Source organism: Lithobates pipiens, unplaced genomic scaffold, assembly GCF_037356315.1.
Source record: "Lithobates pipiens isolate NorthernLeopardFrog02 unplaced genomic scaffold, aLitPip1_a1.2 Scaffold_18, whole genome shotgun sequence".
Taxonomy (NCBI): Eukaryota; Metazoa; Chordata; class Amphibia; order Anura; family Ranidae; genus Lithobates; species Lithobates pipiens.
In genome coordinates, this window is record NW_027507758.1 from 262,427,028 (window position 1) to 262,439,953 (window position 12,926).

Genomic DNA, 12,926 nt, shown 5'->3' on the forward strand with positions numbered 1-12,926 from the left:
GTATAACCAGCTTTAATCTTTGTTCCCTCGGTTTGTTTTACTGGGCTGCTACGTGATAAAAAAATCAAGAAGACAATAAAACAAGGGACAGTCTGCCACCCCACCATTTTGCCACCCAAGGATCCACTCTATTTGGCTTTTCCTTTGTAGGCAGAATTGCGGAATCATGTATATATAAACCGCGATTGAGTGGTCAGCAAGTGGTTAAAATGAACATTTTTTTTAACAAAATTATACTAGTCTATGACCAGTTTAAATAGTATTGTTACTGATATTCGAATTTCAATTCTATTTATTCACTAGATCAGCCCTCATCCCTAACCTCCCCCCCTCAGAAAGGACCAAGGTGTATTTGATATGTGGGCTATGACTCTCAGCCTGACCTTACCTTCTCTATATGAGATGATATGAGAGGAGCCCCATGAAGGAATAACTGGGTCTCTGAGGACAGGCTGGCGCTGACTTTTTATTTACACAACAGTTACTTGCTTATAAGTTGAATAGTTCTTATTTGGCAGTGCGTTCTGTGAACATTGGCAAAGAAACGGTTTGCTTTGAACTCAGTATGCAAGCAATGGTGCTTTTTTTATTTTATTTTTTTGTTCATAGGCAGATGCTAAGAAAAAAATAGCCTTGTGCCTGTACAAGGACACACGATAAAATATGGCACCTTGAAAGAATTACACTTCCTTCCCTTGCTCTGCTCCCATAGTGATTTAATCTTTTAATACATCTCGCGGCTATGGGGATGACCAGCAAATCCTAAACCGTAGATATGACTCTATCTCCCAAACACATGTTTTATTTCCGAGGGAGCTGTAAATCTGCAATTGAAGAGTCAGGTAGTGATTTAACCTTTTATAATCCATACTTTGCAATGCCTCATATAATTTTTCTTCTATTGGTCTATCATGGCATCCATAGCTGTTACAGCGCTGCTACATTTTCTTTGCTACATTAAATCATTTCTATGGTTAAAATATAAATTTATATATTAATTTCCACATTGAATTTTAATTATTTCTAGCTCACTCCTATTAATCTGAAAGATATTGAAGTTTTTAAACACGTTTACTTCCTTGAATTCTGTGACACATATTCACTTTGCTCTGTAAATAGGCACTGCTGTCTCATGCATTGCACAGAGCCTGCCTTCTGGATCACAGAGGTGCGGAGAGGTGGCATTTTGGGAGGCGGAATCAATAGATTTAACTGCTTGCAAGCAGCAAGGTACCATGGGATATGTAGTATTTATAAACTATTATTATTATTATTATTACAGGTAGTTGTATAATGCATGGCCCTCCAGCTGCTGCAAAACTACAAGTCCCATGAGGCATTGCAAGGTTGACTGTTAAAAACATGACTCCCAAAGGCAGAGGCATGATGGGACAAAGTACCTACTTCACTGTCACAAGGAATTAAAGGAACATACTCATATTCACTTTTTTACCTTGATGGATTGATCTTAAGGACTACCAATTCCCTTTATGTCTCATTATAATTGAATTAAATGTTTTAGGTTAGCACAGCTCCATTTATATATTTTGTCTTGTTAGACTGTGACACAATTATTCGTATGGTGACATTTTTGCACGACTTGTTTCCAATTTTTTTTTTCATAAAGATTTTATAATGTATTTCTAGATAATTACAGCACAGTGTAACAATATAACAATATAACAAAATGGGCAACAGGTTCCATTAGAAGTTTTCCAAAAAAACACTTCACATGTTCGGAGTATAGTAATTATCCAGTAGGCAAACAAATTCCATACATATCTTATTTGTGTCATGAGAGAAAGAATTTAGTCAATGCTCTAGGGCAGGGATATGCAATTAGCGGACCTCCAGCTGTTGCAGAACTACAATTCCCATGAGGCATAGCAAGACTCTGAGAGCCACAAGCATGACACCCAGAGGCAGAGGCATGATGGGATTTGTAGTTTTGCAACAGCTGGAGGTCCGCTAATTGCATATCCCTGCTCTAGGGTGTAAGTATTTCTCTGACATTATGACTCCTTTCAGAATAGTTTATTGCTATTTCCACAGTTATCCGGAACTACCTGTTAGAGCATAGGTATATTAGCTCGACTTTTACCCACTTGTCTTCCTCAGTAGTCAGGGACATGTGGCATGGTATCGGGTATTGTTACCCAAACCCAGCACCACATCCATTGGTTACAAGGTGCACATTGTAGCTAGGAAGAAGAAAAGAAGAAGAGGTAGGGGGAGTGGGGGGGAGATTAAAGAGAGGGGGTGGGGGGGTATGTGAAGAAGGGGTGGAAACCCACCTGCTACCCTCTCCATCTACTGTCCACTTGTTACAGCCACTGGGTAATCCAGATTCCCGGAAAGACCCACCCACAATAGCTTTGCCTAAGTATAATTGGTTACAAAGTTTGTTGCAATAAATCCTGATAGGACTGAGAATTCTTGTATGTTATCCATGCCTCCTAAACAACTGAGAAGCTGGTGATTTTATCTTGTGCAGCAAGGATTAGTTCCTCCATCGTTGCTATGCGGTCAACCCGAAGGGCCCATTCTTTTAGTGAAGGCGGTTTTGTGGACCTCCAATGTACCAGTACACAGAGTCTAGCATCGTTTATTAGGTGCATAGCTATTGATTTGAGAGATTTTTTTTGGGAGATTTTGGATAAGTGTAGCAGATATTGTCCTGGTGTGTACTCCAATGGGAGAGAGGAAATTGCTGTAGTCACTTCATGTATTTTACGCCAGTATGGCTGGATCAGAGGGCAGGACCACCAGACATGAAGGAGAGTACCCACCTCTGTTCCACATCGCCAACAGTGGTCTGGTACTGCCGGGAATATCTTATGGACCACTTGTGGGGTCTTGTACCATCTTGTTTTGAGTTTATACCCATTTTCTTGTGTATGGACATTGAGAGATCCTTTATGTATGTATAAGTGGATACGATCCCAGTCGGCCTCTCCTATTTCCCTGTCTAAGGCTGATTCCCAAAATGCATGGTCTGAGCGTAGGGAGGAGTACGGTTCTCCAAACATGGAGGCATATAAGGCCGAGGTCACGTGACTTTGGGGTGATGAGCTTGAGCATAAAGATTCAAATACTGTGAGGGGGTTTGTGAATTTGGGTATTTTTGTTTAGCACATCTAGGAAATGTTTGAGTTGCATATAAGACCAAGAGGGGAAAGATTTAGTGTTGGACAGTAGTGCTAGATCTTGTATTCTTAGAAACTTGCCTCTGCAGAAGAAGTGTTTATCCTGTATCCGTGCGTAGGGCCATTCCTTTAGAAGATAGGATTTCGGTAGACCTGGGGGGAAGTTTGGGTTGCCTCTAATGGAGGTGATCGGGGATTCTTCTGCCGACATTGCATGGGTCTTGCATGCCTTCTCACAGGCTTGAAGAGTTTCTTCAACGAGAGGGTGTGTGTGCAGTTTAGGTGGTGTTGATTGCTTGGAGACCCAAGGCATTGAGCCCAATTCGGTAACCATCATTAGTTTTTCGAGGATCACCCAACTTTTGCATAGGTCATGGACATTCCAGTCCACCACCCTGGTCAGTGACTCACTAGGTTATTTGGTAGTGAAATGTTTAGGGCACACGATTTAGCGAGGTTGATTTTCAAATTCGGGATACGTTGAAAGAGGTCTAAGATTGGCATAAGAATAGGCAGGGATGTCAATGGTGAGGATAGAAAGAGCAGGATGTTGTCTGCAAAAGCCCAAATCTTGTATTCTTTTTGGTGAACTGCAATACCTTTAATGTTTGGATTCTCTCTGATGCAATGAAGCAAGGGTTCTAGGGTCAAAATGTAGAGTAAAGGCGAGAGAGGACACCCCTGCCTAGTGCCATTATGGATAGGGAAGGCGTTCGATAGGTGGCCGTTAACCCGGACTCTAGCTCCTGGATTCACATAAAGGAAGCCTGTAAATGCACGCATCCTGCTCCCTAATCCAAGAGCACTTAGTGTCTCTTCCATATAATCCCAGACCACTCTATCGAATGCCTTCTCCGTATCCATTGCCAGGAAAAATCCCTCTTGTTGGGAGGTGAGCCAGTGGTGTAAATTCAGGGCTTTGATGGTGTTGTCCCTGGCTTCCCTGCCAGGGACAAAACCCACTTGGTCCAAGCCTATCCAGGTTGGTATGTGGAAGGCAAGTCGGTCGGCTAAGATTTTAGAAAAGAGTTTTATATCCACATTTAGGAGCGAAATTGGCCGATAATTGGCCACATTAGTCGGGTCTTTATTTTCTTTGTGGATTACAGAAATATAGGCTTCCCATAAGGTCTTTGAGGGGCAGGATGAGGTGGCTAATGTATTAAAGGCCCTAAGAAAGTGAGGGGCTAAAACTTTTATAGTATTGCGGCGAAAAGCCATCTGATCCCAGGCATTTGCCAGGTTTTGTGGCTTTTAGTGCCTCTGTCCACTCTTCGTTGGTCAAAAGGGCTTCCAGCTTGGTTCTGTCAGCCTCTGAGAGGGCTTTCGGGCTGTATTTGTTAAGAAAGTCTTTTATTAACCGCGCACATTATTCAGCATTGGTGGGGTCCTGATTCTCACTTGCCCCTTTAAGATTATAGAGTTCACTGTAAAAATGACAGAATTGGTGTGCAATTTCCTCGCTTTTGGAGTAATTTGTTCCAGACAAGTCGGTCACAGGGTGTACTGTGTGAGTCTGTTTGCGTTTCTATGTCAGTCTGGCTAGTAGGCTACCTGGCTTATTGCCTTGTTCATAGAACAGTTTGTGTGATAGGACCAGTCCCCTGTGCGCTTTCTTGTACAGTTCCTCCACTAACTGGGCCCGCATGTCTGCTAATTCCTTAGCTACTTGAAGAGCCTGAGAGTGTTTGTGTTGGGCTTCCAGCTTAGCTATTTTCTCAGAAAGAGAGACAATCAACTCTTGGTGGGTTTTCTTCTTCCTAGCAGCTATAGCAACTAGGTGTCCTCGTATGACACACTTATGTGCCTCCCATTGAACCATGGGAGACACTTCAGGTGTGTCATTCAGTTGAAAGTAATTGATAAGGGCCTGTTTAATACTCCAGCACGTAGGTTGCATGTAAATTGCATACGCTAAGTGGTGGAAGCATCAGAAAAAACACATCCCTCATTAACCAAGGAGTACGTCCAGCTCTATAGGAGGAGAGAAGAACACCTCCTTTAATACCATTACAACTGAATAAACATGTCAAACATCAACATTGATAAGAGAGAGAAGAACGCCTCCGTCTATACCATTACAGCGAAATAAACATTTCAAACATCAACATTGATAAGAACAATCCCAAAATTGTAATTCAGACATCTTTGGGAGTAGTTGGACGGGGCCTGTGGTGAGAAAAAAAAAAGAGAAAGAAGAGGGGGTCACCCCAGCAGAGCTACCAGAGATATAGTCACTTAGTTAGCATGTGATGTCTGGCTAGTGTCATATTAAACCCTATGTAGGAGTACTTGCAACTTCCCTATTGGTGACAGTGTGTGTGGCTCATGTGTTATTCTTCAGCGCCTTACAGACCTGGTCTTAGTAGCCTATGTGTCCCTTCACCGCATGTGCAGTGTCATGATGCCGGGCGACCAGTCTGAAACCCTGGGACTCGGGTACAACATGCCAATGACATCTTGTATAACAACAGCAAAAGGAGTAAAAAAAAAACAGAAAGGGGGAAAAAAGAGCTGTTGTTTGGAGAGATACCCGAGACCCCCTTGGGTGGGAGCATGGGTACATGGCTGGAGTAGCGTACTTCATGCCTGAGGTCCTTGCTGCTTGGCAACTTAGTTCAGCATGAGTGGGTAACATTATTCCCCCCCTTTTGTTGAAGGTCCTATATTAATACTCACTTAAAGCAAAGGTGCCCAGAAAGATGTTTGAACAGTCTCACCTAACCATGGATTACACGGCTAGCGATCCATTTTGCGTCGTGCAGATGATGGTGAAACTCAAGGGCTCTCATCAGTTTCCATGTCTCCACGCATCCTCAGTGGGGAGTTGGCCGATGTTCTGCGTCTCCTCTGTCTGTGTCTTTGTGAGTGCGGGGTATCCTCTGGAAGTGTGGGGATCCATGGGTCGGGTTGTACCAGTCAGACACCTCCGTCTGTGGGATGCCTAGGGTCTCACAGAAGGGTTGCAGATCAGCGCGGGTTCTCAATTGCGCTGTGCGATTTCCTGATGTCGCTTGTAAGCAAAATGGAAATTTACATCTGTAGGCTATGCGCCTTTCACGCAGAGTCTGCAAAAGAGGGCTCAGATCTCTCCTATGTTGTGGGGTGATTGTAGATAAGTCTTGGAATAGCTGTATGCATGCACCGTTGTGCTCCAAGTGCTCATGATTGTGTGCCAGGCGTAGTATCTCCTCTTTTTGTGTGAAGTCAACCAGGCAGCATAAAGGCATCCCTTGGGGGGTCAGTATCTCTACCCCTTGATCTGAGCGCCCTGTGGCACCGTTCCATCTCTACAGGGGCGTCAGGCGGTCTCCCCAACAGCGTATTAAAGATAGCCCACATGCGGCCCTCTATAATCTGACATCCCCTTCCTTCTCCATAGCCAAAGTGGAGGACTATTTAGCCTCGGCAGGTCTTCATAAATTGCCCTCTCCGGTCCGTAACAGCTTAGAAATCCCAATAACTGTTGAAGAATTAAGTGTAGCAATAAAATCAGTCAAAAAAGGGAAGACACCAGGTCCGGACGGATATACAATACAATATTATAGGAACTTCTTTTCAATATTAGGCCCACATATGGTAAAGGTTTTCAATGCGCTCGGCCGGACTGCCGCACCCCCTCCGGATATGCTTAGGGCATATATTTCGGTTATTCCAAAGGAAGGGAAGGACCCGGCGGAGTGCGGCAGTTACCGGCCGATCTCATTGCTAAACGTGGATTTAAAACTTTTCACTAAAATATTGGCCTCCCGTCTACAATCGCACTTACATCAGCTGGTACATTTGGACCAAGTAGGGTTTATTCCCTCGCGTGAAGCGGGAGATAACGTAATCAAAGTATTAAACTTGGTACACTTTTCCAACCAAACAAAAACCCAGAGTGTCTTTTTAAGTACGGATGCAGAAAAGGCATTTGACCGAGTCAATTGGAGATTTATGTTCGCGGTATTAAGACACATGGGGGTGGGAGAGGGTATGCTACGGTGGATTGCTGGGATATATGCCTCCCCACAGGCGTTAGTGAAGGTAAATGGAGTTTTTTCAGAACCATTTAAGATCTCAAATGGAACCCGCCAGGGCTGCCCTCTCTCACCCCTATTGTTTGTCCTTTCATTAGAACCACTATTGAATAAAATCCGACAAAACCCGGATATCCAGGGACTCCAAATAGGGGGGCATAACTACAAAATATCAGCATATGCGGATGACCTTTTGTTTTCCCTATCCAGACCACACATCTCCTTACCAAACCTTATGGAGGAAATTGTAACATATGGGGAGATATCAAATCTAAAAATAAATTATACAAAATCAGAGGCAATGGGGGTAGCTCTGCCCATAGGGGTACAACAGACTATACGGCCTAATTATAGCTTTAAATGGGTGAATGTAGCACTTAAGTATTTAGGTACATATATACCAGATAAGATGGAAAAGACTTTTAGGCCGCGTACACACGCGGGGACTGTTCGGCCAACTTTCTCCGTCAAACAGTTTCGGCAAACAGTGGCCATGGCCACACACGACGTACGAACAGTTTGCTGAAACCGTGCGCGTTGACGTGAACGGCACGTACGACGGGACGAAAAATACGACGTCCTATACACTGCATTATAACTTTCGGCGTGTAAATCCTTTCTGAGCATGCGCGGAACTTAGTTTGTCGAACAAGCCTACACACGAGGGAACTGTTCGCTGAAACAAGGTTTCAGCGGACAGTTTTTCGGAAATTCCGAAAAACCTTGTTCAGCGGACTGTTCGCTGAAACTGTCCGCTGAACGCCCACACACGGGCGGATTGTCCGCCGAAACACTGTTCAGCGGACAAAGTTGGCCGAACAGTCCCCGCGTGTGTACGCGGTCTTACAGTAAATTTCCCCCCGTTACTACAGGAAATTTGGGTACTATTCGACAAATGGAAACAGGGATTACACTCGTGGTTTGCCAGATGTAATATTATAAAAATGAACATACTGCCAAAACTGTTATATCTATTTCAGACCTTACCTATATATATTCCAACACCTTTTTTCCGCCAGATAGATACTCTTTTCACTAAATTTATATGGGCAAACAAACGACCAAGGATCAATAGAAACATCATGAGAGCTCCTAAACGTTACGGCGGCCTGGAAGTACCAGATATGTTTAAATATTACCAGGCAGTACACATTGGCAGAGTGATAGACTGGTGTAGACATACAGAATCTAAATTATGGACAGAAATAGAACAAAAATGCAGTTCAATACCCCTACGCAGAGGAATCTGGCGTTATACAACATTACCAGAATTGCTTAAAAAACACCCACTTATAGGTCCAACGTTGCGGATAGGGGCTAAGATCTGTCGAAATCCTCAATTCTCTACAACAAATTCACCACTATTTCCCATTCTGGGTAACCCTAGTTTTTTACCGGGAATGGAACCAGGAGCATTTCAGGGACTTATAGAAAGGGGCTATACCCAAGCATCGCACTTTCTACAATTGGAAACATGGCCTTCGATCGCCACATTGACGCAACAAGGAGGTCGATATGAAATACATTTTTGGGAGGCATTACAGTTGCAACATTTTTTTCAATCATTAGGACCGGCGACGAACTATCAAAGACAACTGACAAAGTTTGAGATATATTTTGAGGAGAAAGAGCCCCTTTCATGGGTAATCTCTAAGATATATGAATTGCTGAATGCCCCTCAAGAAGGTTTTAAAATGCCTGGAATTGAGAAATGGGAGAAAGACCTGGGAAAGACTTTTTCACCCACACAACGGCAGAAGATTATATATCTGGCATTGAACTCATCGATCTGTTCGCGGACTCAGGAATCTAATTATAAGATATTGACGCAGTGGTATTATACCCCGTCAAAACTCTGTAAGTTCTTTCCAGAGGCTTCTGACCGTTGTTGGCGGTGTAAAAAGGAACGGGGGACTTTGCATATATTTTGGCAATGCCCTAAGATAAGACAATATTGGCTAGAAGTACAAAAGATCTCTCTTTACATCATACCAGATCCCAGAAGACCCGGCCTTTTTTTTGCTTCACTGCACAGAAATACCTTTACAAACATATAGGAAATCGGTGATATGCCATCTAGTTAATGCAGCTAAGGTAGGAATTGCACTCAGATGGAAAGACCCCAGACCACCTTCAATTGCAATGTGGCTAAATAGAGTAAGAAACGTAGGTGCCATAGAGGACTTAGTTCTCTCTGCCCAAGATAGAAAGGATCAATATGATGAAACTTGGAGATCTTGGAACTCAGTTATGAATTCTGAGGAAGGGAAGAATCTGATGGGGAACATAGCAGAGGAGTGAGTCCGCAAGTACTTGAATGCGTTTGAACCCCCCTATGGGGGCTGGGAAGTACTTGTCTCTTGTGGGGGGGGGGGGGTGAGGGGATAGAGGAGAGGGAGAGGAGGAGGGAGGAGGGAGGGGGGGGATGGGGGTAAACAATAATAATAATTATTTTTTTCCGTTAGTTGGGGCAATGGGAAAATAGATAAAAGATGAGGGAAGTCTGGGGGAGTTATAACTGTGGGAAATAAGAATTATAATGGATAAGAATGGAATAGATAGATAATATATATAAATTGGAATATGCAATGTGTAAATGAAATAATTTGGTTTTATTTATATAAAAGAAGAGGAAAATGGAATATGCTCTATAGGATATAAGATATATCTATGTGAGAAATGAATGTCTTTGTTGCTCCCTGTAATTGTTGTTCCACCCCTCTGGACTTATGTGATATAAATAAAGAAAGTTTAAAAAAAAATAAAGATAGCCCACACTACTGATTGCAATTGTGGTCCTTCCACTGTCTCTGGGATGCCTCTTACTCTCAGATTGCGTCTGCGGCCTCTATTGTCGAGATCTTCCATGTGCCTATGAATCGCGATCAAGTGCTGTGCATGTACACTGACCACTCTCTGTACTTGGTGAATTGCTGTCCCCTGTGTCATGGAGGTCATCTCCACATGCTCTAGCCTGGTAGCAACAGCTTTAATATTTGTCTTTAGATCAGCTATGGCCGCAAATAGTGTGTTTTTAATGTCAATTGCTACTTGTAGGTCTGAGAGGCACAGTAAGGGGGAGGTCTGTGGGGTAGAGGTAACTTGAGAGGAGGCAGATGCACTCATCGATTCCGTGGTGTTGGGGGGCCCGCCGTATGCCGTTCCGTGGCCTGTGTGTCTCCCTGCTGTTGCGACTGGAACATTGTGGGGATTATTCCAGCTTAACTGTGTTACCGGGTCTGGTTGCAATCGGGGTTCTCCAGGTCATCACGGCGGATTTGGGGAGGGAATGTCCCGCTGATGAGAGGCAGAGATGTAGCTCTAGGTGGCGGAGCTCTCAAATCAAGCTGCCATTTTCGACCGGGGCCAGGCCACGCCCCCTGTTTCCAATTTTTTAGTTCTACCACATGGCTCTGCAGTTGTAGATGTGTCACTAGCAGCAGATTCACCCGTTTTACATCAGCGTTTCTCCTTTCTTAAAAGCTCAGTTTATTTTCTATGTGTACCAGCAAATGCAAAACACTGTCCTTGGAGTTTATAGAGGCAATGGGAAGTAACTTAAATTTGATACTTCATAAAAACACCAGTCCACAATCTAGCCTGTGTGTCAAATATATTGTATAGTTTTGAAACTTAGCCTAAAAGTTTACTCAAGACTAGAAAAAAATGGAAGTTACTGCACTTGCTAAATGTCCCTCTTTCTGGTCTGATGTACATACAGACAAAAAAAATGCATACTATTTAAAGGGTTAGTCTCACCTTCACTGACTTTTGCCAAAAACATCCCCAAGCATTACAGTGTCCTCAGTAGATTGCCATGCATTGTTCCATTTAGTAAAATAATTCTTACTTTTTCAGCTTCTCATTTTATTGCTTTCTCCTCTCCATTCTGCAGATGGCAGGACATACCGTACGTTAGAATGGCCCAGAAACTCATGAACGAACACTTGGAGATGTTTCCTATACGCACGTGCGCAGTCTGCTTTATCACAGTTCAGCATTCTGCAAGAGGGAAAGAGAATACCCTTTACCTTCCTCTCAACTACCTTTAGAGCTTTCCATGGTGCATATAAATATCCAACTTTCTCCCACATATGATGATGTTCCCCCTATGGATAGTAGAGCACAAAGGAAATTTTGTAACATGAAATACTACCTCAATTGACATTTATTTAGGTATTTGTGTGCCAATATACATTTACAATGTCATCTATCTCAGTTCTGGTTATTAGGATAGCTGTACTGCCTGTATGTTTCAGTGAAACTTCAAAATAATATATTTATTTGTTTTTAGTTAAAAAAAATATATATATAAAAAAAAAAAGCCAGAGGGCACATCTCTGCACTCAAATAGGTAACCAAGGTGCCACTACAAGATACATTCTCATCTGCCAATTAGATATTTCTACTAGTGGAGGACCCCTTATTTATCCATCATACCCCTCAGACCAGCTACTGTGTGAATTGGCCAAAACTGTAGGTACTGGACAACAGTCATCTACAGTACTTTTCACTAACATGAGTTTAACTAACCATAGACTAGATAGTACACCATAGAAAGTCTAACTGCTCAAATATTAGTCTGAAATGCACATTACTATAAACATTTGTGTTGTGCTAAGTCCTCTGTACACCACCCTGGTATTAATCAAATCCTGGTGACAATAGGCTAAAAGTAAAAAAACACAGTGCGACTGATAACATTGTCAATTAATTCAGTTCTCCAGAAAGAATAACCTTAAATCTGCAGTCCTGCATAACTCAAATATAATTTAACACTGGTAAAGTTACAGTTATCAAAAGATGGGTCACATGGCAATTCCACCAGCTCTGGAAAGGTTTTATCCCCTTCATGACCAGGCCATTTTTTGCTATTTAGCACCGTGCTACTTTAACTGGTAATTGCGCAGTCATGCAACACTGCACCCAGTAAAAAAAAAAAAAGTGTATAGTGACTGTAGATTTTTATTTATTTATTTATTTTATACTACTAATGGCGGTAATCAGTGACTGTGATGGTGCAGCGGAAAAATCTAACACTAACTGACACTATACTAATGACACTGGCTGGGAAGAGGTCCACATCTGTGTGTAATGTATGCAATATGTGCTGTGTTTTACTAAAAACCTGTTTGTTTCTTATCCCTGCTTTGCAGGAATTAGAAAAAAAGAGATTGTTCAGAGACTAGAGACTGATTGCTAACAAAGGTCTCTGGACTGTGATTGGATACAGCCGATCAGCAGGTCCATGAATTATTGGCCAGTACCTGTTGACAGACTCCTGCTGTTTACAATCACGTGTGTACAATCTCGCATGCACATGTCCTAAACCCAGGAACAGGCAGCGATGTACCAGTACGCTGATTTGCCTGTATGGCCACCTGTCAGCAGTACATGGTGGGCAGGTGGGCAGCAAGTTGTTAAAGGAATTAGCAATTTTTAATGGGTATATATAATATATATCCCCATGCTCTAGATAGTTTGAAGTTAGCAATACACAATGTAAAAAATGATGCTACTTAAAACATTAAATATAAAAAAAAAATGCAAACAAGTATAATAGGCACATACTGTATATGTGAATACACAGTAGCGCAATGTTTTCACTAAATCAATGCAGTGCTCCATACAAAATATTAGAAAAATAGTGCAAAAACAAAAAAGAAGTCCAATAACAGTCCTCTTTAACAAATGATAATTCTATGCAAAAATAATTAAAAAATAATACATTTTTTCTAAACCATTTTCATTTTTTTTTTTA

General features: G+C 42.3%; 1 protein-coding gene across 2 annotated transcripts in view; it reads right to left on the reverse strand.

The window, feature by feature from the left end:
• Positions 1 to 12,926, reverse strand: part of TMEM200A (transmembrane protein 200A) — a 204,794-nt gene that overhangs the window by 123,242 nt on the left and 68,626 nt on the right. The window contains exon 3 of one of the 2 annotated variants that reach the window (XM_077486884.1): positions 11,016 to 11,167. The exons of the other annotated variant lie outside the window; for it this stretch is intronic. The gene's annotated coding sequence lies outside the window, so the exon portion shown is untranslated. The remainder of the gene's footprint in view (positions 1 to 11,015; positions 11,168 to 12,926) is intronic. 2 annotated transcript variants of the gene reach the window in all.